Here is a 25,726-nt window from a genome sequence, read left to right as displayed (position 1 = left end):
TAGTTTTAAAAGGAGTGATTTTTATATATGAGGTTGGGACTGGTTTTAAGGAGAAGAGATTACTGTTTAGAGGCTTGGGAGGGACATAGGTGGTGTTTATGTAGTGGTTTGAAGGAGTAAGTTTTTGGACAGTTTCTATGAAGTGTCTATTGAGAAAGGTAGCAGTTTCTACTGGGCTGTTGTTTGGGTAAGGAGAGGGGTTTGAGGGGGACCCTGGATTGAGGATTTTCTTTAAGGTGGATCAGAATTTCTGTGGATGTGTTTTACAGTTATTCTGGGGAGAGTTATAGTAAGATTTTTTTGTCCTTACAGACGTATCTTTTGACAAGATTCCGAAGTGCTTTGTATTTGAGAAGAAGGGAGGGTTGTTTAGTCTTAGTCCAGGTTTTCCAAGTATTGTCACAGTTTTGCATGAGTGATTTAGTTTCCTTAGAGAGCCAGGGGGCAAAGTTAGATTTGATTCTAATACGTCTTATAGGGGCTAGGGAGTTGAGAATATCAAGGAATATGCTATTAAATTTGTGAACAGCATCATTCAGAGGCAGGTGTTTAATGATGGAACAGTTAATATTAGAGAGGATAGAGTTGAATTTGGTAGATTTAAAGTTATGTAAGCTACGACAGTCTCTGTAAGAGTGGGGTTTGACTGCTTGTGAAGAGTGGCATAGTATGCTAGTAGGAAGGTGGTCACTCAAAGAGTTTGGTAAGGTAGTTGGAATCTGGTAAAGCTTGGGAGAGTTAGTGAGAATCCAGTCGATTGTTGAAAATGAAGAGGTGTTGTTGTGTAGGTAAGTAGGGGATGATATCAGTTGGTGGAATCCATAGAGGTTGATGCAGGTCAGTGGGGAGTTAGTGGAAAGTTTGGACCAGTCTATGTTAACATCGCCTAAGATGATAGTTTCATAGGGTATGTTGAGAGAGAACCAAGAGAGGATGGATTCTAGGGTTGGAATATTATTTCCTGGGGGAATATAAATGGAGGCAATGACAAATGTCTTATGGGGGTTTAGATGGCAGTTGAGGATAATGAGTTCAGCTGGGTGGAAATCGGGAGTAAGTGTGCTGATGGTGGAGAGGTTAAGGCTGTTTGAGTGGAGAATGGCAACACCACCACCCTTTTTGTTGAGTCTGTCAGAGCGATAGATGTTGTAACCAGGTGGCAGTATTTCTTTGTTAGTTATGTGTGGTTTTAGCTAGGTTTCTGATAGGGCTAGGATATGTGGGGTGTTTTGAGCTATCCAAGCATGTAGCTCAGTGATTTTGTTTGTGAGGGTAAGTATATTCAGTGCATAGATAGAAAAGTGTTTGTACTTTGAGGTTTGATGTAAGGGAGGTTGAGCAGGGAGTGGGTGGTGGGATGATGTAGGGGAGGAGGGGCTGTTTGTGACTGTAGAGTTAAGGGTGTGGGAGGGAGGGCCCGGATTAGGATGAATGTCACCAGCAAGTAGTAAGTTGCTGGGGACTGTGGTATGGCATGTTACTGAGAAAATCTGGTGGTGGAGTTTTGGCTTGGGTTTATAGGAGAGGGGGTAGATGTCAAGTATAATGAGTTTGTGATAGCAGTGAAAGGTTGGGTTGAGGAGAGATGGGGAGATTAAGATGGGGTGGGAAGGAGAGAAAAATTTGATGGTAGATGTGGTAGGAGAGCTAAACCTTCTTTTTTATTTAAAAAAAAATAAAAAATAAAAAGAAATACTAAGTTATTACATATATTTATCAGCAGGTTGCAGGCATGTGGGGCAGGGATCTGGACATTCTGGAGACAGTCATCTACTGTGCAGGCTACTTGTTAGGGATTGTGTGCTTTTATTTATTTTTATTTCTTATTTCAGTGTCCACGGACACTGACATGCTAGTTTTACATTTCACTGCCTGCAGACACTGAAATAATACATAATATTAGAGCCAGGCTCTATTATTATTCTACTTCCTTGTTTGAAAGTGCCGTACGGCACATTTAGAGTGCAGGGGGCATGTTTAAGTGTCCATGCAGGGCTTATACACACTCCCTGCACTCATACACGGATCGCGTAGGTGTAGGAATTCAGCAACATGCTCTCATTAATATGTAAAGCATGCTGTTGCTGTATTCCTACACGGAACAGTCCGTGCACAAATAGACTATTCTTGCACAGACTGTTCATGAATCCTGGGGAGAGACTTCATCTTTGAAATCACTGCAAAAGAAAAAGCAATGGTAATCAGTCTGTCAAGAGCAAAATATGTGTTGTATTACTCAGTAATATTAAGATATTCATCCTTGCTCTACTGATTAAATCTGTAGTAAGAACTTCCCAAGTCCATCTGGATTAGCATTCATAATCTCTGATGTTTTCTCAGCAAGTAATGAACATCTGACAATCATTTTCAGTCTTAAGATTCTACCTGTCAAATGCATAACATCTCTTTATCTTTCTGTGCTCATTTTCATACCAAAATAACCAGCATAGATAGAATGAAGAATTTGTTAAAGAATCTAGAACAATGAGTTATTTTCCCTTTAGCAAAATGCCACCTGATAGTGTAACTTTATCTCTGTTTTTTAGTCTTCAGTGTTTAGTTCAATATTGCTTCCTAATCTGAGAGTCTGATTTCTTAACGTTCATCAACATTTACAAATTAGTGTAAGTGACTTTTCTTGACTTCTGACAGTCTGTAGTTTAATTAACTTCCACTATAAGAAAATTTCAAATAAACAGTTGTGAAACTGAAAAACATCATCATTTACAAACAACCAAACTAGACTTTTAACACAATTAGACAAGAAGAACCACTACATAAACTCAACATCTTAAGCATTTTTGGACAGCAATTAACAACCACCTTCACTTAGACAAAACTTTGTAAGTAGCTCCTCTAACATATTAAAAGACATATATATCATCTGCAGTTTAATACACGCTTCATACACGCAACCATTTAACTTATGCAAAACCTTTCTCTACACACCCCATCCTCTCCATTGCAATTGGCTACCACCATCCCTAAAGATACATTAAAACAGCAGCTATTACACTGGTCTATCCAGTATCCATACTAATAAACAGATCATTTTTGGAATCTTATGTCCCACTCGTATGGTAAAAAAAAAAAAAAAAAGTATCCTACCTATACATAAGGGAGGCAAATCTACTGAATTATCAGTCTATAACCCACATGTCATACTTGTCCCACTATCTAAGGTCCATGAAAAGTGTGCCCACTCACAGTTATTGGGATATCTTCAATCAATAATCTACTTTCCCCGACTCAGCACAGCCACAGTTCAGGCCACAGTACAGAAACAACATTACTATTATTCCTTAACACCACATATAATAACAGGAATGAGGAAAGAAGCACTCTCTATAATCCTTTTGGACCTTTATAAAGCATTCAGCACTGTCTTTCATCTTAAACTCCTACACACACTGACACAACTGGGCACTTTTGCATCCACCATTTCATGGTTTAACACCTACTGTAACAATAGATGGCAATGTGCTAGATGGAAAAATAACTACTTTAATTTGCTATCCCTTGAAATAAGTGTTTCAAAGCTCTTCAGTATAGGACCCATAGTATTTCATTTATTTGTACACAATCTAATCACAGTCTTACAAAATGTTCCCCTAATGCAAAATGGAAACAATTAATTCCTCATTTGATTTCCCCCCTTAATATTAGAACTACATTGAGTTACAAGATATCTTTCTCCTCATTGGAGGCATGGGTACAGCAATCTCAGCTGCTACTTAATGCAAAAAAAAAAAAAAACTCAACTATTTTTATTAATTTCTAAGCCTAGCTCAGGTGACAAAACTGCTTTCATTATCACATTCCCAATGCAAAATTACTGTGAGTTATAATACACAACATTTGAAATGTGATGGCCATTTCCAACAAGCCATTAAAACTTCATCAAAAATGAGGCCTCCTTTACAGAGCCAAATCCTGTATAACAGATCATGCCCACTTAACCAGTATAGTTAACTACCTATTGCCATCCCTAAAGTATGTTTCCCCTAACTTCACAACCTACAGGCTTCACAATTATAAAAACTGAACTTTGCTACAGTAAAAAAAGCCAAATTTGTAGCTATGCTACCTAACAAAGCCCATCACTGTATTGCACTCAAACAACCTAACTGGATTGAGTTCCCCAACTACCTTAGGCTTAGTCAGCTAAAAGTTAGATAATTTACCAAGCACATAAATGTCTGTGTTTGACCACCCTTCTTCAGCATCCCTTCCTTCACCTCTATGGTCTACATCTTCACAATAATGTTGTAAAACTATTGTTTTGCACATATTATTTAATACTACTTAACGTTTCTATTTCCTGTCATGACTATATACTACTACCATGACTTTTTAAATGTTTTGTAGCACATTTCATTATATTAGTATTTACAAAATCAAATATTACTTTGCTAAATGTCTGTTACAGTGAGCACATATATAATATGTTGTATATTGTTTAATTTTGTTGTTTTTCTCCTTGGCTCACATTGAAAAGCGGCACTTTACATGGCAAATAAATAAACATATCCATGCCAGAGCTAGCACTTGGGCAAAATAGCTTCAGACGGGTTGTGATCACATTTCACTACAAGTTTACTACCATACACATGCTGGCAAGAAAAAAATTACAAAGAAAATGATTGTAAAACTTCATTTTTCTTTTTCTGCATAGTTTTTCCAGATGATAGTTAGTGGCCTCTAAGCACGTGTTTTTAGTCTACCTTCTTGATAGAAAAGTATGAGCAGGCCAGAGTAGAACATATGAACTCTAAATAACATTCTAGTGATCAGCCTTTTGATTTGTTAGATCTGTACATCATGAACACAATCCCAAAAAAACTCACCTCTCTGCTTTAACAATTCACTCATTGGTGTATTTCCTTCTGCTAGTACTTGTGAAATCCTTTCTAGATAGTTGATCATGCCAGGATGAGTCTATAATTCAGCTTTGTTTCTAGCTGTGCCCAGTTCTTCCATTTCTTTAATGGCTTTGACATTCTCACAAGTTGGCTTTATTCATTAAGTTGCAAAAGAATTGCCCAAAGAAATTGAATGAACTTGCATCAGTAATGCATTTCTCAGGATTCAAATGGGTGCTCAGTTCTGAGCTCTTCTCATAACTACACAATAATCTCAGTTATGTTTCTCTTTAGTGCCACCAGACACTTTATATCATCAACAATGCCTGTAAAGTCTTCAGCACCTTCTTAAACCTAATCTGTTTACTTTTATAAATAATCTCATGTAAAATTATGTAACTTATCATTGTTGAATTTATAAACAAGGATAGTGGATGTCTAAAATCAGTTTCTCAAATGTCTCTGGAAGGCTTTCTGGTAATTATTGCTCTAGTACCTCTGGAAATACATGGTACAGTGCCATTCTTGACTTAGTTTTTTTCTGACATTTTAAGTAATATTTCCCTTCTTTGGAATCTACAAACATCAAAATATAGACAGAAGGAGAAGTAGACAAACAGCCTTGCACATCTCATGTGATTTATGTTAGTTTATGAACAACAGAAGGCTTCTAATGATTTTGAGCTAATCTGAAAAAAGTGACCACCAATAGTTGAGTATCACTGAGCCCCCTAATGTCTAATCAAGTGTTGTTGCCACTTTTTGCAAGGGATCTGGATGTCCAGAGATTACAACAGGGCTAGGGGTGATATTTGTATGCCTGACATCTAAGCTTCCATTAGCTATTCTTTTTATTTAATAACTCCACACCTGGGGCTTTGTAAACTATTAAGATAAAAGATGTGTTAGTATAAATAGAATGATATACTTCTCAGATTTAGACTCACCCAGGATGAAATTGTTTCACAGTGAGTAACTTCCAGTTTACAGTGCTTAGTTTCCTAGCTCAATTCATGACTGATATGCTCTTTGTGAATTTGGATAGTCTCTAGAGAGTTACATGAGGGTTTTGCTGGACTTTCCATTGACACACACTGCTGATATTAAACTCGCCCTAGGTGTGTGTGTGTGTTTTTTTTAAACAACTTTATTGAGATAAATATTGTCAAATAAACTCAAACTACAGAGATATGTACATTTTTCAAAATGAGTGACATAATAAAATGAGAAAATTAAACAAAGATTTTAAACTATATACAATGACATTCTCCCCAATAATCAAATATTAATAAACAAGTGCATTAAAATAAGAAGATTATAAAAGGATTTGCATTACTTGTTCAATAAATCAGATACTTTTTCCACATATTAGATGAATTAGTATTCCTAGAAGATCTTGCAGTATTAGTCAAAATTTCTAAGTTACAGACTTCAATGAGTAAATTTTTGAATTCAATTATTGAGGGTGAAGTATGAGACTTCTAATTTTTTGTAATGATTTTTCTGGCAATGGATAGAATTGACCAAATCAGAGGATTATTAGATTATTTGATACAATTAGGAACATGTGTGTTAAATATAACTAGTGATTTAGAAAGATAAAAATTATTTGCAAAAATAGCTTGTAAAAAGGAATTAACATCTGTCCAAAATTTATTTAATTCTATACAATCAAACATCATGTGTGCCAAGTCTGTATTAACAACTTTGTTACATCTACAACAATTGGTATCTTTTTTACTAAATTTATTTAAAGAAAATGGGGTAATAAAAGACCTATGCAAATACCTCCATGTAAAAATTTTCCAATTAAGTGATGAAGTGGTTACACTTGCTGACTGTAAATATTTATTTTGTCAGAGTCAGTAGGGAGATAATTATTAATTAAAGTACAATAGTTCCATACCTTTCTGAAGGGTCATCTAAATCAAATTTGATTGCTTTATATAAATGAGATAAAATATTTTTAGATGTAGAATTATGTTGTAAAGCTATTATCATAAATTGAAATAATTTAGGTATTGTATTTTTTGTTGTTAAAGACATAGAACCCATTTTGTTTAGAACATATTTCCTAACTTCCTGTAAATCTAACCAAGAGAAAGAATCGTATTTATATTGATTTTTTAATATGTTTATAGTTTTCAGATTATTCTTAGTCATCAATTGAAAACAAAATATTAGTTTTTTTCTGTTATAAAGAAAGCATTTTATCATAATCAGATGAAAAGATGACACCTTGTGTGAAAGCTATAGGAAAAAGAATATATACCCACTCTTTATAAATATTGAATTTATAAATATAATTTCTAAAGGATTTCAGAAGAAGAATTATATAATTGGAGTTAAATTTTTGAGAGGAGCAAGATAAGAAATATCTTTTAGAACCCAAATAAAGGAGTTACTTAGTATAGTTAACTTCTGAAGTTTGTGTTATTTATAGAATTACTAATTAAGATTTCTAGGGTATTTTTCCAATTTGCCATATAAGTATTATCTATAAGTTGGTAAACAGTTTTGGCCATTGAGGAAACAGAATAGATTTCCAAATTAGGCATTGTTATACCACCATTTTCCCAGTTTTTCATATGACTAGATAGAGCTATCCTGGGTTTAATCGGAGACCATAAAAATTTGTGTATCAAGGAATTACATTTTTTAATACTCTGATTAGGAGGAGATAATGAGATGGATTGTATAATGTATAACATTTTAGGTAATAAATTCATCTTTATTATTAAAAGTTTTTCATCCATGGAGAAATTAATTTTATTCCATTTTTAAATAGATTTTCTATTGCCAATAAACTCTTATTATAGTTTATTTTAATGATATAATTTATGTTTTTTGTAATTATAATACCTAAATAAAGTAGTTCATCAGATTTTGCCAGATATTTACTATAAGTGGCTTGTATTTCAAATTTTTTATGACCAATTAATAAGATTTGAGTTTTATCATCATTGAATAATAAACCATATTTCCTTTGAAAAAGTTCAATATTACTAAAGAGAGCATGAATAGATGAATCATTATCACCAAGGGTAATAAGAATGGCATCTGTGAACATTTGTATTTTGGAAGATTTATTGGAATTTAATTTAAATCCTTGAATATTTTCATTATCTCTTATCAAATTGGCCCATGGTTCCATAGTAAGGGTAAATAATAAGGGAGATAAGAGGCAACCCTGCTTTGTTCCTTTAATAATAAGGATTTTTGGGGGGAATATTAGTACCTATTTTAATATATGATTGGCTATCCTGGTATAATTGAGTGATTTAGTTTATAAAGCTCTTTGAAAAGTTAAATCCTTCCAATAATATAAACAAATAGTTCCAATTAACAGAATCAAATGCACAATTTATATCTAAACTAATTAGTGCTAGATTATTATTTATATATTTGACTGAGTCTATTAGAGTTAATGTTCTTTTAATGTTATCATAAGCATTTCTATTAATTATGAATCCCGTTTGGTCATCTTCAACTAAGATTGATAAATTTTTTTAGTCTATCTGTAACTACTGACATAAGCATTTTATAATCAATATTTAGCAAAGAAATAGGTCTATAGGATGAACACTTAACTGGATCTTTGTTAGGTTTAAGAATAGGAGAGATAAAATTATACTTCCAACTTATTGTTTTGGGATAAATTATATACTTTATGAAGTAATTTTATAGCATCAGTTGGTAAAATTTTATATATTTCTGGAATGATTCCATCTTTTCCTTGGGCTTTATTTAATTTTAAAATTTTTATCTGGGTTTGAATGCCTTTAAAAGAAATAGGTTTAATTATAAAATTAGCTTGTTCATTTGTTAGTCTTTTTTTAGTAAATCTATTAATATTTTTTTAATTTCTTGATTAGAATCTATTATTTTTGATTGTTGATTAATATTATTAAAACATTCATTGAATTCAGCTAGAATGTTTTGTATGTCTGAAACCATCTTTTTCTTTCTAGGGGAAAATTTTTCATTTATATGATTCATTTTATTTAATCTTTTAGTTTTGTTAGCTAATAAATTTAATGATTTGGGATTTGTGGAAAATTTTAAAAATTATATTTCTCTAATATAATCATGTTTTTATGGTTTAGGATTTCAATATATTTATTATTCAAAGAATTTATTTCATTTTTCTTATCTTTATTATTTAGATCTTACTCTTCATTATGTTTCAATGAATTTAATTTAAGTAGAATCTCTAATAACTGTTTATCCCAACTTTTCCTTTTTATATGATACCAGTTAATAATTCTCCCATATAAAAAAGCTTTTAGGGCATCCCACACAACAATTTCTGAGGTGTTATTATTATTATTTAGTTCTGTAAAATGTTATGTTGCCAAAGTTAAGAATTCTTCAAAATCTTTCAGTTTTGTGATATAAGCAGGCATTTTTTTATCTGTGTATTGTAATTTCAATTAAGGAACACACCAAATCCACTGGATACACCACACAGAAGAATCCACAATTGTAGAAAACTTCTTTAATAAAGAACTGGAACACACAAGCGCTTTCACATAGTAACACTATGCTTCTTCAGGTGTAATAAAACATGAAATTGAGCAGCCATTTATACAAAAACTCTTGGCGCTCAAAACTGGCTAATCAGAACACTGATTGAATAATTATAGCATTCATGCTGAGCTAGTTTAAAGAGGTATCATTAACAGATTCAAAAATGATAAACAAAGACAAAAAAAGGATAATAAACATATGAAAAAGCGTGAATAAAAACAGTTAGCATAAAATGCGCCGAAGCGCCTTAAAACAATTATGCTGTCACACCGAAAAACAGCAACTTCAGGCGCAAAGCTGACAGTGCACGCCTGCTAAAAGATCAGAGTTGCTTATAAAACAAAGCAACAAATGTCAGTGATCAAGTGCATACTATGATCCACAGGTCAAAATATTTACAAAACATGAGCAAAAGAACCACAAATACATTAATAAAATACATTATTAAAATAAGATATGTAGTAACCCTAAAGGTAGAGTCGCTAAACAGAGCTCATCGTGAGCCCCTTACCATAAAGCTAATAACCAAAGCTAATGCATCAAAAACACCAGATAAGCATATTGTTGTATCTGTGAGGGCAAGTGGTGTTGTCAAACTCTGCCTAGCAAAAGTACCCATGCAGTGAATATTGTCAAGAAACGGCAATGTAATATCATTATTGAGTAGTGCAAAACATGCCGGTTAATAAAAACAACTTAATATCGCCATCTCAGTGATGAAACATCCAAAAAACCTGCTAATGCAAGAAATCCTAAACTTACATGACAATGTTGGCTTACACAAAAAATAAATAATAAAACTCACCGATAACGACAACGATAAAAATAAAACCGTTGTAGCATCCTGTATGCACGGAGAGAACCATGTGACGACAGTCAAGACAACGAAAACTGGTCCGACAGTGAAAAGCATCCTATAACCAACAACAACTGTCAGACTAAACAAAGAAGGACTCACCTTCAACATAACCATCTGACCAGCAGCATTGCCTAAAGCCAGAAATACTAACAACAAAACCCAACTGATGATATCGTATAGATCAACTACTTGATGTTAATACAAGTGTATATACATATATAATAGAGCATCAGAGGATCTGGCGGAATGCAAAACACCCTTTAACACCATAGTGGTTGTACACATAAAAAGTAGCGGCATGAACTGCCCAAATAGGATAGAGACACCCAACGGGGATCTAGCCATAGCATATGAGTATAGCGACTGGAATATGGTGTGAATAATAACAATAGTACAAGTCTGACATAATAAAATAGAGGCAACAAAGAGAGTCTATCTGTAACTACTGACATAAGCATTTTATAATCAATATTTAACAAAGAAATAGGTCTATAGGATGAACACTTAACTGGATCTTTGTTAGGTTTAAGAATAGGAGAGATAAAATTATACTTCCAAGAGGGGGGATTAACTTATTGTTTTAGGATAAATTATATACTTTATGAAGTAATTTTATAGCATCAGTTGGTAACATTTTATATATTTCTGGAATGATTCCATCTTTTCCTGGGGCTTTATTTAATTTTAAAATTTTTATCTGGGTTTGAATGCCTTTAAAAGAAATAGGTTTAATTATAAAATTAGCTTGTTCATTTGTTAGTCTTTTTTTAGTAAATCTATTAATATTTTTTTAATTTCTTGATTAGAATCTATTATTTTTGATTGTTGATTAATATTATTAAAACATTCATTGAATTCAGCTAGAATGTTTTGTATGTCTGAAACCATCTTTTTCTTTCTAGGGGAAAATTTTTCATTTATATGATTCATTTTATTTAATCTTTTAGTTTTGTTAGCTAATAAATTTAATGATTTGGGATTTGTGGAAAATTTTAAAAAATTATATTTCTCTAATATAATCATGTTTTTATGGTTTAGGATTTCAATATATTTATTATTCAAAGAATTTATTTCAATTTTCTTATCTTTATTATTTAGATCTTACTCTTCATTATGTTTCAATGAATCTAATTTAAGTAGAATCTCTAATAGCTGTTTATCCCAACCTTTCCTTTTTATATGATACCAGTTAATAATTCTCCCATATAAAAAAGCTTTTAGGGCATCCCACACAACAATTTATGAGGTGTTATTATTATTATTTAGTTATATAAAATGTTGTGTCTCCAAAGTTAAGAATTCTTCAAAATCTTTCAGTTTTGTGATATAAGCAGGCATTTTTCTTATCTGTGTATTGTAATTTGAATTAACTGAAATATCAAATATCATTGAATTCTGGTCTGATATTGGGCAAGAAATAACCTTGGTGTTGACCAGACAGCCAAATAAGTCATTAGAAAATAAGACTCTATCTATTTTTGAATTGGTGTTATGTTTATGAGAGAAAAAAGTACAGTTTAAAGAATCAGAATCTACAAATGAATGAATATCTTTCAGATGATATGATTCTAGAAAATCTTTTAATGATTTGGCTGAAGCTGTAATTCTTTTTTTATTTAAAGATGTGGATTGTTTATTATCCAAAATGCAATTAAAATCCCCTGCTATTATTAAGGACCCCTTGGAATGTTGTACTATGAGATCCAGATGTTGTTTTACTGTATTGATACCTATTCCTAGTATCCAATATAAATTCACTAAAGTATACATTTTCTTATTAAATTCAACCGTGACAAGAAAAAACATTCCTTTATTATCTTTATATGTGCTGGTAATCTTTGGGCAAGGTAAAGTATTATTCCACATGATTGCTACCCCTCTTTACTTCTGAAGATGTTCTGAACTAATTAATGTTGAATAAGATTTAGTATCTAGTCTAAACATATCTTCTGATTTCAAATGAGTTTCTTGTAAGAAAATTAATTGAGATTTGTGTAATTTAAGATATTTGAATAAACTTTCCATCTTATTTGAGTTATTTAATCCATTAACATTAATAGAAATGCTCTTTAATGAAGTCATAAGAAGTAAAATTTGTGAAAAGAGTGTATTTTGACCAAAAACATATCAAATAGTTAAATATTAAAGGAATACAAAGAAAAAGTTTAGATTGATTACATAGTAATAGATATGAAAAATATGAGTGCATTACTATAGTATTACTTTGTGTTGTGAAGAATGTCAAAAAAAACTGTAACGAACTTTTATAACATAAACTAGTAACATCAAACCCCCCCATAACCTTCCTGGAGTATAATACTCCTAATCCAAGTGACATATAATTACTCAGAGTAACCCCTGGTCAAGTAACAACCTCTGATCAGCATCTGTATAAGAAAAAATTTCCCAATCATGGTAAATCAGTCTTAACTTTTATAGAAAATCAAAATATCTAATAATTTTAAATTAATAGCAAAACATTATGCAAAAGGCAAATATGATACAGTATTTAAAGAGAATCGCTTTTTAGTATAGTAGTATTAATTACTTCCTATTAAAATTAATTAATCCTTCTGTTTCAATAACCTTTAAGTGAAGAAAACTAAGTTAAAAAAAATGTATACATATATCAATCTTCATTATTCTATTATGTAGTTACTATTTATCCATGAAAAAATGACATTGAATATCCTAGAAGTGAATTTAAGTTCTATTAGTCTCACTATGAATCAATATATTGAAGACAAATAACCATAACATATAGTTGATATGATTGCAAATAAAATAGTAAAGCAATTTATAAATATATTTTCATATATAAGTAAGGAATTGATACATTATATATAACTAAATCATAAAAACAAGTAAATTAATATTCTAAAACTCTCATATTTTCTTAATATGATATTCTAAAGAAATAAAAGAAGAATTTATAATTAATTATATACTAGTGAATGCATGGATTATTCTCATTTGTAATAACTTAAACAAATGTATTTACTGTAATTTTATTTATGTATTAATAAAGATTTTGTAATAATAAGTGAGATGTTAATAAAATTATTTCTAATTGATTGCTCAAAATATAAGGAATAAATTAGTTTTCATCTATAACGTAAATATTTTATTGACAGTGTTGCTTATACCATTTCAAACCATCAATTCAATGTGCTTATTCTTTTCTTTGTTTTATTTAGTAATCATTATCATTCCATTTAACTATGCTCATCCAAACCCTAGTAATGTTATCAAACCTATTAAGTTGCTGTGAGAGAGTATTATTTTTCTGCTTATTAAAATAAACAGACAATTATGTATGCAAACCAGTCACAATAATTGGCACTTACATATCATCGCACCCACAATTCCTACTTCAGAAGCATCTCATTTCAAATCCATTCATTTGTCAACAAAAAAATACTGAAACTATCTAGGCAAGAGTGTGTCATTAAACTGATATTTTTCTGGGACCATGAGAATTACGGCACATATATTTTTCAGATGATCAGACTGTAACATTATTTGTGACATTTTCAAAGTAAGAACTACCACCAACCTATGTAAAGAAGTCTGAATGATACTATATATTTTTGGTACCCCTCCATTAAACCCCCACCACTTAGCAGCTCCGTCTGTGTAAGCAACGAAATGTCTGCCAGATGGCAGGGAGTCAAAACTAAGAGGCAGCACAAAAACTGAAAAAAGCATCTGGACTTTTCCAGCTGAAAAGCACCACAAACAGTTTGAAGCATACTATTATCTAGTCTTTCCTGTGAGTCAGTCAAGAAACCCATGAAACCCCATCAAAATGATTAGAGACATACCGTGGGTAAGCAATTTAGAATGTTGCATAAAGGAGAACAGAATGTGGCAATCCATTAAACTGTAGAGCCGCTAAGACACTCGCCACTATTCTTCAACAGTAAAGTCCATTAGGATGGAAAACACCAACCTGGGAAGCAGGGGAGCACATTCCTCAAAACAGAACTGTGCCAGTACAAAAAGACATCCTGCACATGGACTCCACAGCCCCTCCATTGATCAGAAAAGGAAAACAAAAGTTGGTGTGCTGTCCAGGCCCACCTCCATCACATTTAAGGCTATCACACAGTCTGTGAAGTAAAGTACTTTCCCCATGTACAGTTATTCTATAGAGCTATGGCCCGCACATATGAAGCGCTACAAATGTCCTCAAATGCCCAAGCAAGAAATGCATCCAAATGCCTTTCAATATACATACATCTGTGCTGCACCTCTACCTCCACACATACCACATGGATTGCAAAAAAAACAGGCATGGCTGAGTCACCTACGGTGATCAGCAGCATTCTGAAAAAGGGAGAACAACTCCGAAAACCCTGGCCAGACCCCTGCCGCCAACCCACCCCTTCCAATTTAAGTATTCTATATATATTTTTTTTATAAATATGTGACACAGCAGAGCTACTCTCCCCAAGATTATAAAGTAAACTCCTTTAGAGCTATAGAGTTTACAAAATTCTAATGCATTTAAATTGCCTTACACTCTCCTGTGTTCCCACTTCTTTGGTTACATATAAATATGTAAATAACTCTCCTCCAATTTTGGAATCTGCAACTGTACCCAAAGCTGAGTGGTTTCAATATATGTATAGCCAAATTATTTATAGTTTTGTGTCACATTTTAGCTCTGAACCTTAATCCTATTTTTTGAGTTGAGAAGTAAAGTCATATTATGCACAAGTTGCAAAAAGTAGACCAACACGAAGCATAGGAGTCCAATGGAAAAGTACCACTTATTCGGCCCAAATATTAAATCACAACCCTATGCACTTCAGTATGAAAGCCAAAAAACACAATGTTCCGTGCTTAAGCCAAAGTTTCACCAATCCAAACAAAAACTGAGACAATAGAAAAAAGACTGGCGAGACACAGCTATGTAGTTATCTTCTTTAATAAAAAGACAAAATATCCAAAATCGTAAGCGCTTTCGGGTTCTACAACCCTTCATCAGACAATAGTAATAACAAAAAATTTTCAATTTAAAATCATAGCCAACCAATCAGCAGTTAGTACATAACCCGCCTTTTTTGTAAGGCAGGTTTTAAAGGTACCATCTCATTTAAACCTGGATACCTGTGTGATGAAAGTGTTATAATCCACTTGGATTCTAGTGTCTCTGTAAGTAACTTAATATCTCCACCTCTGATACCTAACCTTACATTGATGACAGCCTTAAACAAAAAAGTATGTGTAGGATTACCCTCTACATGTCTGTATAGAGCATTATGCTCATCCTTATTCCTGATGGATGATAGATGTTGTAATATCCTGACCTTTAACATATTAGTGGTCATACCCACATAATAGGCCGAGCATTGCAAGCACTCAGCTAAATATACCACATGAGTAGTTCTACAAGTGGCTCTGGCTTTAAACTGGAAAACCTGGAATATTTTGAGGAGTGATGCCAGGTTATGTGATTTGGTTGGCTCCAGACCCAATTTTGGCTATAGGCGCAATACCAATTTGAAGGACCTGCTATGTAGAGAGAAAAATATTTCTGGTCAGAGACCTTTATTGGTCAAAGCAGGAATGGTACCATGTGGCAACTGTAAGGCCTGCGCCAGTATAAACAAGATTCCCACTTTCGTGCATCCACTGAATGGGCAGGTTTTCCAGTTTAAAGCCAGAGCCACTTGTAGAACTACTCATGTGGTATATTTAGCCGAGTGCTTGCAATGCTCGGCCTATTATGTGGGTATGACCACTAATATGTTAAAGGTCTGGATATTACAACATCTATCATCCATCAGGAATAAGGATGAGCATAATGCTCTATATAGACATGTAGAGGGTAATCCTACACATACTTTTTTGTTTAAGGCTGTCATCAATGTAAGGTTAGGTATCAGAGGTGGAGATATTAAGTTACTTACAGAGACACTAGAATCCAAGTGAATTATAACACTTTCATCACACAGGTATCCAGGTTTAAATGAGATGGTACCTTTAAAACCTGCCTTACAAAAAAGGCGGGTTATGTACTAACTGCTGATTGGTTGGCTATGATTTTAAATTGAAAATTTTTTGTTATTACTATTGTCTGATGAAGGGTTGTAGAACCCGAAAGCGCTTACGATTTTGGATATTTTGTCTTTTTATTAAAGAAGATAACTACATAGCTGTGTCTCACCAGTCTTTTTTCTATTATCACTTCAGTATGAAGTAACATCAATTTTCTTAAGAATTACTGACTTTAATAACTGATATCAGTATCTAAAACAGGCTGATAATAGCTCTTCACCAAAGAAAAGTCAAAAAGCAAGCCACTTAGGCAGGTCTTCCAAATGTGGTATGATAATACACAAGTAACCAATAAATTAATTACAGGTTATAATTATTAAACACAGTTTATTTGCATATAAGTAAATATATCACATCACCCATTAATAGCAACAATGTCTAATCTCAATTGCTTTTTTCTCTTTTTTCTTCCCTTTAAAGCATTCAAGTGTTCTGAAGCTTCTGACACTTTATTTCCAGTATAGGGATTTATGGTTTCCATGGTAACAATCTAGATGTAACTCAAGGGAGAATGTCCATATTAAGAGACTGATCATGAAGTAGGTATCAATCTGAAGCTGAATAACTGTAGACTTTCAAATTTTCAGCGGGACAAAATGAGTAGGAGACACTTTAACTTTAAAGCAACTCGTGCCACTGAATTCATTCGCAGGTGGTGAAACAACGGTTTCTGAATGTACAGCAATCACAGAAGCCACTGTGTAGCTCACAAACCATTCCAAACTGCCTCTCTAACCAGATGCCAACACTGTGAAACACAAAACACCCCAATTTCAACCACAGAGAACAGAGTAACACCACAACACACCAACAAAAGACACATATCAGCCAGAATTAAATAAAAAAAGAAAAAGCAAACATTGAAAAAGGAGAAGGAAACAACAGCAGCAGCAACGTCAACCCCATATGACCAAACAACTCTGTACATTTCCAACAGCAACTTCTGAGCCCTCCACATTCCCGGATATTACCAACAGTAACCCCATAACACAAATTTAGTCCGGACATCGTCTTTATCCACATATCACGTTTTATATTAGCTCTGGGCACTACAAACTACACAATGTATGTTATAAATATCTCTGGATGCCAATAAGAGAAAGCATATGCAAAAATAACTTTATATATACACTAAAATCATGTCTATAGAAACTTCTGAAGACAATATAAACTGTCTCTATCAATACAATACTAAGCTAAATATAAGCACCAAATCATTGAGACATGTTATTAAAGAAGATATTTATCCAAACAAAGTAGCAACCTCTAGATATAATTGTACTTCAATACAAATGGCAACACATAGACTACAATAATAACTCATTTTAAACAGTAACCCATACCTATCAAAAATAAGAAACAACTAAATATTTGCATAATAAGCATCAAAATAAAAACAGTAAATACTATCATTAAAAAGTATAATAAACAGTGGTAAAATCTTACCTGTTGTTCCAGTTATCAATTTCCCCGACCTTATGGGTCATTAGTATGTTTAGAAAAAACGGGATTTCCATTGTGAATAGAAGCATATAAGAGCAGTTTTTTTTTTTTTATTTTCTTAGCTTCTTCTTGAGCTCATGGGTTTTCCAAGTTTAATTTTTGGCTAATCTCTTCAAGTTAGCATTGGCCCAATCCATTTCTTCTATTTTGTCTAAAAGTTTGTTAGATTTAACAAAAATAAGAGCACTGTCCAGATCTTCAAATAATTTAGATGTATCATGGTAAAATATTTTAAGCCTTGCAGGAAACAACAGGTGAGATTTTATTTGATTTTTTTTAAGTTCTCTTATCAAAGGTAGGAAAACTTTTCTTTTTGCAATTACCACAGGAGAACAGTCATTACCAAAGCAAACTAAATTATCTTTTATTTTAATTGGATATTTTGCCCATGCGGTCTTTAAGACAATTTCCTTGTCATGTGAGGAAAGGAATTTTACAATCACAGATCTTGCAGAATTGCTTTTTTATTTTTTGATGAAACCAAAGATCTGTGTACTCTTTCAATATCATATGAAAGAGCCTCAGGTAATTCTAGTATTTCAGGTATCCATGTAGACAAGAACCTTTCCATACTATCTCCTATTTTTTCTGGCAAGCCAAATATTCTGAAATTATTACGACGTGACCTGTTTTCTAGATCATCTGTTTTAGACAAAAAGTGAGTACTTTGCTTTAAAAGGAATTCAATATTATGATCACCTTCCTGGAGCCTAGAATCCATATAATTTATGGCTGTTTCCATACCTGAAATCTGTTCTTTCTGTTGTTTTAAATCTTCATGTATAATGCTCATTTGTTTAGTACAGTTCTCCTTAAAACTATCCAATTCCAGGTCCATTTTATCTATTTTACTAGTTAGTTCTTGAATGTTAAGTAACAAAGATTGTAATTAATTTTTGAAAGTTTTATCCTGGTGAGAAGACTTGTTGAAGCTCATCTTGTTGACTGGAGTAGTTCAGAATATCTCTGATGTTTTTTGACAAGACAAAATAAAATAATCAAAAAGATTTTTTATACTATCCTTGTATAAGGTATAAATTATCCTTTTATAAAAAAAAATCCAGATTTCTGATAGATATATTTTAAAAATCCTATCAGAGAAAATTGGAATAGACAGAGCTGAAGAGAAGTGCTGTTACTCTAAGTGCATCTTGGCCACACACCCCCGGTGTGTGTGTGTGTGTGTGTGTGTGTGTGTGTGTGTGTGTGTGTGTGTGTGTGTGTGTGTGTGTGTGTGTGTGTGTGTGTGTGCATCATACCTTTCGACCTCTTAGAACAAGAAATCTGGACAATGCCATAAATAAAAGTGGGACAAAGGCACAAAAATAGGGACAATTTTTAAATATTGCACTTACAAACTTAGAAAGTTGATAAAATAACAGGTTTTGCATTAGCATGAATTTTCTGAAGGATATGAAGTCTGAAAATCAAATGTCACTAGTTTCTAACTAATTTGCCATAAAAACATAATTTTATGAAAAACGGACCAAAATTATGAGGCCAAAATCTGGACATTCTGCAAAAATCTGTATAGTTAACAGATATGGTGTGCATGTGTGTGTGTGTGTGTGTGTGTGTGTGTGTGTGTGTGTGTGTGTGTGTGTGTGTGTGTGTGTGTGTGTGTGTGTATTGCCTGTGTGACAGCATGAATTCTACTTGAAATGGGCTGTAACCCTGTTCTGGCTAGTTCCTCCTTTGTCTCACTGCATGCCAAGACAGACTCTACTGCTTGTGACCCTGAGCTATGCAAACTATGTGTGAGGATGGAAAGCAGAATATCAATGGAAAATCCAGAAAATGGAACTAGATCACCCTCTGCTTGTGCATGGTGAAATTATAGGAAATGGGATCTGTCTTCTCTGGGCATTATCAGAGAATCATAGTACATTCAGACAAGGCTGAAAACCATCTCTGAGGTATACCCCTGGGTGCCTTTCAGTACTAGGTTTTGATGGAACCTTAGTGCTGAAATCCATATAAACATCCTGTTTGTGTGCACAGCTGTACTATTGCTTCATAATTAGCTTGCAGTGTTCATGTTAGATAAGGCATTTTTGGCATCTTCTCAGTTTCATACTGAAGCATGCTAGCTTAATGTTAAGTTGGAACCAGCTCTGGCCTTCATAGCTGTACCACAAATGAGCATGACACTGGATTTTCTATCTATCTATCTATCTATCTATCTATCTATCTATCTATCTATCTATCTATCTATCTATCTATCTATCTATCTGTCTGTCTGTCTGTCTATCTATCTGTCTGTCTATCTATCTATCTATCTATCTATCTATCTATCTATCTATCTATCTATCGGCAGTATCTAATCTATCTGTCTATCTTACAGTATCTAATATAGCTGTCTATCTAATATATCTATTAGCATTTGTTTATCAAGATTTTCTGTCTAGACACACTCCCCTTTTTAGTGGCGGTTTGAGGAGAAAAGCTCCAATTGCCATAAGTGTACAAAAAGGTACAAAAAGCAGATAAGAAACATTACTATGACTTTAAGTAGTTTACTAGACTAATTAGAAATAGAACACATAGTAAAACATAAACAGAGTTTTAGAAAAAACAACAGTACACATCAGTAGATACATATTTTTGAAAGCCAGGAATAAAATGGAATACACAAGTACAACAATGGTTCCAATACAAAATTAATGGAAAGAAAAGAGAAAGTCTTTTATGAGGGTATGCTTTTAAAAAGTGGGGTTTGAGGAAAAGGGTATTTAAGTAAAGTATTGGTGGAAGTGATAGTTATACGGCAGTGTGCATGAAGAGCAAGGTGAGGAGACATGTTTGAGTGGCAACATCAGGGAAATAGAGAACCCAGCACAGAAAATGATGAGATCATGCATTGCATATAGCAGAGGTTGAAACAGATGATTAGTAGATAAGCTGAGTGAGAGGAAGGTGGGGTCAGGTTGAGTAAAAAAGATGTATGGTTATTGTCATGAAGAGTGACTGTAAGGTGCAGGTCTAGGGTATGTTACTTGGTAGAGGGTAGTACAGAAGGAACCTAGTATAAGGGGTATGAAAGTAGGGGGGATGGACAAAGCAAGATAGTGAGACAGGAAATGTTGAAGGGGAATAGGAGGGTATAATTAAAATAATGGAGGAGGTTGTGAGGAGAAGAGTAAGAAATGATAAGGAAGCAGGAGAGAAAAATAAGTGGTTTAGGGAGAAAGAATGATGGAGATACAGGTTGTAGATATAACACATCAATGTAGTGTGCTTAGATAAGGTAAGAGAGCCTAATTAGCTATATGGATGGAATGGAATTTTTGTCTAGCCAGGAGATGAATAGGATTAGTTTGAAATGCACTGCCAGGCACACGAAAAACTAAATGTGTCAAAATGTATCAGGAAAATGTACAGATGTAAACACAGTATTTGCAGAACACTGTAACTTAAAACTCTATTTCAAACAACATGGGTAGTTATACCATTGGAGAAAGCACTAATGCAATACTATACAATATATTGCAGAGGCAGCATAAAACATCCCTGGATACGTTGGCATGCAGTGGCATAGCTAGGGTGGTTAAAATGTTAGGGGGCACAATCGGCAGATCCTGATTTCCCTTAGTACAATAGAGGCATTTTTTGCCAGTACTTAATAGCTCATTGATGTATGAAAGACTGCCATCATGTTATGTAGGGCTGGTACCTAGACTTGTTCATACAAATACATTGTTTAGCATTGTATTACAGTTTTTTTCAATCCTTTTTAATTTCTCAAAGTGTTTTGGGTTTCTAATACCATGACAGGAATGGATCCCATTCCTAAGTCAAAGTATGATTAAAGTTTGTGAAATTAGTATTGCTTCGATCTTTGATGTTAGCCAGAAGTGCTCTTTGCAGTACCCGCAATCTGCCCAATAATGGCACCTTCTTCAGTTTGAGGAGTAAATCATGGTAGTGCAAGTAAGTTCAGTTTTCTCTAAACTCTTACAAAATTTCTTGCTGCTGTACAATTCAATTATTAACAAACTAAACTTTTTGCCTAGATTTCTTTGCCTTGTTGATGGTGGTAGTGCTTAAAAGCTTTGTACTCGTACTTCACACGCTGAGCCCATGGACTCGTGTGAGATGAGCTGTATGCACTTCACATCCCTCTTTTTAAAGTTGGTAGGATATATACGCAAAGAAGATTCATGTATTTTTTTTCAAGGTGCTTTCCTTGGTATTTCAACAGGCCTGACATGTTCCTTATATAAGAAGCACCAGATCAGGAATAGACTTTTTTCTTTTTGTCTCTGACCTGAGGAGAGTAAATAGGGTAAGAGAACCAGAGCAGTGGACAGCACTGGATGCCAGAATAGCTAGCAGCAACACTGCTGGCATGTATCTACATTTATGCTTTGAGTTTGGTATCCGCACAGGATAAGATTTTCTCATGCATTTACTGTGCTCAGCTATACTAGATTATGCTGTTTTTGTATACATTTAAGTGCTTTGCATTTGTGGAGAGTAAATATGCATGAACTCAATGCACCCCATAAATGTTCTTTTTTTTAATAATACGGCATTCTGGTATAATCCAATGACAAACCTGGGCCGAAGTTGGAGGGTACGAACTTAAGCAAACATTGAATAATTTATTTGAAGTTTAAAGCAAAAAGTTGTTAAGTATGTCCTCTAAGGATTCACACAAATCTAACTTAAGGTATGAGGCTTTAGGATGAGTGCTGGAAGCCACACAATATGCGTATATGTTGATGGGTAAGTCAGAGGCTAGAAGTGAGCATCTGTTTTAGGAAATGGACACAGTGTACAGGAGGGGAAGATTATTCATGTCATGCTTTGATAAATCATATGACAAAATGTATTTGAAATGCTGAGAAGCTTTCTCTTTATAAGAATATATTTACCTTGTTCTAAAAGCTGCTTTATCTTAGTTGCAGGTGCTCCTCTACCAGAAGATCACAAGAAACATGTTTTGAAACACCAAGCACTAGTTCCCTGTCACCAAAAAAACAGGTAACCTTTTAGATACAGTAACAAAGCTTAGTTCAACAGGTGTTGATGCAACTTTGAAATTTTTGTGCAAACTGCATGAAGAATCTAAAGATGATTAACACCAGAGTTTGCCTAATATAAATCCTGCTGTAGGCATGTCTGTTCAAGCATAAAGCTAAACAACTGGCATAGTAATACAAAATCTTTTTCTTCAAAAACGTTCAATTTTCAAGTGAAAGATGTTATGCAACTAGTAATAATACCAAACAAAGTGGGTGGTATTGTGAAATACCAGACCATCCTGAAGTGCTTTGTGGCCCAACACTACCGGAAAGGGGCCTCATTTCTTCTGGAAGGTCTGATATTTTCCAATACTGCTTAACCTGAATGGTTTTATGTTTAGAAAGTGTTTTATTGGTTAAGTCATATGTATTATATTATATTATATTATATTATATTATATTATATTATATTATATTATATTGTATTATAGTATATTTATGTTGTGACCTTTTCATGGGGGTGGTGTTGTCTACTAGCTTTGTTTTCCATAGAGCAATGCAGCCTAGAGCGTTATGTTTGTTGTAAGATCATCCTTGCAAAACTGTGATTATTAATGTTTGTTTTATAAAAATACAAGTAATTTCTATAAGTCTTCAAATAACCTAGTTTGTTAGGGTTTTTTAAATTAACAATTTTAAATCAATATTTTAATTTTTGTAATTATCCCCCAGATTCGCTATCCTTCCCTGCATGACTAAGGTAGTCTTGCATGGAATAGGATGTTTAGAAACCTGATGGCAGCACACCATGCATATTAATGAAGGCATGCTGCCTGAGCTCCTAATCCTACATGCAGTGTGGACGAGTGCAGGGGGCGTGTCTGAGAGCAGAGCTCTCACAATATACATGCCCCTGCAATGAAGGACTGCAGAATGATAGTAAACAATGAGCGAGACTGCTCATAGATGTATGTATATCCCCAGCGACATCCCCCCACATGTATAAAAGCAATACTGAAGAACAAAAATAAAAAGGTTTGTTTTGTAATAAAACGGACAAAGTTTAACCATAGGTGCACGGGTTTGCCCATCGCTTAGCTATGGTTAATACAGGTTAAATAGCAGAAAGAGGATAAAAAGCAAAATATATGCAAATGAAGCAGTACAGCAATAGTGTAGTGGGTAGACCATTCGCCTTGCAAGCATTCATTCCCAGTTTGAGTCCCACTGCAGTACATCCCATTTTCCCTTCCAAATCACTTGTTATGATAAATATTTTTATTGCATAACCTAATAAATAACATATATTTCTGAACTGCAATACTGCATTTAATGTAGATGTGAGGAGTCAGTGTCATAATGTTGCAAAGTTCACAGATAATCATGTGACCCATACAGTATCACAGATACAAATAGAAGGTAAGCTGTGTAATGAACGATAACCCTATACATTTCTTCAAATTTCCCACCTCCCGAAGAACCATTACGCTATTACTATCTAAAATGTAGCACTAGTAAGTGGTAGTAAACGGTAGTAAGCACTCTTAAGCACGTTTAAGACCGTTTGCAAGGGGGTAAGCAATGCGCACACAGGTGAAGCAAGATTGAAGCTAACTCTCTGTAAGCATATGTAACCAGAGGTTAGCATTGCTTACCCTCGCACAAAGCCACGCAAAACCTGCTTACAAGTGCTCAAAAGTGCCTTGATCACTCAGTATGCATCAGTCACCATTTTGGGCAGGAATAAATAACCAGGCTTTGCAGGTTGTGAACCCAGGACCCTGTACTCTTCAGTCACAGTACTTAACCAGTAAGCCAACACAACAGTACATAACATTGAGGTTTTAATAAACAAACCTCTCCATAGGAAATCAAGCTGAACATGTGAAAGGACTTTCTAAGCAGCCTTATGTTGTATATCCAGCTATATCACATAAATATGTGAAGTGGAGTACTGCCGTAAGCACAAATGTAAGGTGTTATTGTAATAAAGTGTAGAAGTCCCCAGGACCCCATACAGTGTATGTACACATGAATCATGGATACCAGACACATATATAACCTGTAATGAATAATAAATCACTTACAAAAAGCAAATATAATGCTAATTAACTATTAAGCAATGCTAACCGCTGCACAGCTTAGCTTAGTAAGTGAAAGCAATGTGTAGGGCAGACAATTCAATCTGTCTATTGGTATACCTCTTTAAGCACTGCCAACCTTAGGTAAGCAGGTGTGCCCATAACTTAGCCTATTTAAAACTGGTAAGTCACGGAAAAGTGTGGGAAATTGGCCATATTTAAACCCCACAAGTGGGAATACTTCCCCTAACTGGTTGTAGCTTCCTACTGCAGGCAGAATGGCTGGAGTGGGTGAAGGCACTCAATTTAGAGTGCAGCGCTGGGGCATCCAGGAGTCAAAAATCATGGTATGGCTCCTGGTAAAACACCATGAGTGGAGACTACTGCAGGGCCAGTACCAGGGATCGCAGTATAAATGGAGGACTGGGACAGTCTCACCTGTGACCTCACCAGTGCCACAAGTATCCCTCGGACTGGTGAGCAGGACTGCTGACCTGAAGCGGTGGAGGGGGATTGTACTGGAACAGTGGATCCAGGAATCCTGACAGATGCCTAATGCCCCCAGTACTAAGTACTCATTCTACTAAGTAGTTAATAACTGCCTAGCTTGTGTATACTATGGATAGGTATGGATAAATATCACTGTATTCCTCTGACAGATGCAGATGAGCAGGCTGCAAACCAGCAAGCCCATGATGCTAGGTTACAAAGGTTGAGTCACAAGGCAGGTTAGTAATTATTCCTGCATATACTGTCATAACAAATAAATATAAGAGCCTTAGAAAGTGTCGTACCAGTATAAATAAAGGTGTAATATCCTGTGAATAAAGGTATAACCCCTGGAGTGCTTCTGTTTAC

The 25,726-nt window shown here is 34.1% G+C and overlaps 1 protein-coding gene across 1 annotated transcript in view; it reads left to right on the top strand.

The window, feature by feature from the left end:
* LOC122795624 (baculoviral IAP repeat-containing protein 1-like) overlaps nucleotides 1-25,726 on the top strand; it is a 799,118-nt gene that overhangs the window by 133,806 nt on the left and 639,586 nt on the right. Inside the window, exon 3 of the mRNA XM_044063892.1 lies at nucleotides 22,725-22,806. The gene's annotated coding sequence lies outside the window, so the exon portion shown is untranslated. The remainder of the gene's footprint in view (nucleotides 1-22,724; nucleotides 22,807-25,726) is intronic.

Source organism: Protopterus annectens, chromosome 2.part2, assembly GCF_019279795.1.
Source record: "Protopterus annectens isolate FY-2018-M chromosome 2.part2, PAN1.0, whole genome shotgun sequence".
Lineage (NCBI taxonomy): Eukaryota > Metazoa > Chordata > Ceratodontiformes > Protopteridae > Protopterus > Protopterus annectens.
The sequence above is the reverse complement of the archived record's forward strand: the minus strand, read 5'-3'. Positions and strand labels throughout refer to the sequence as shown.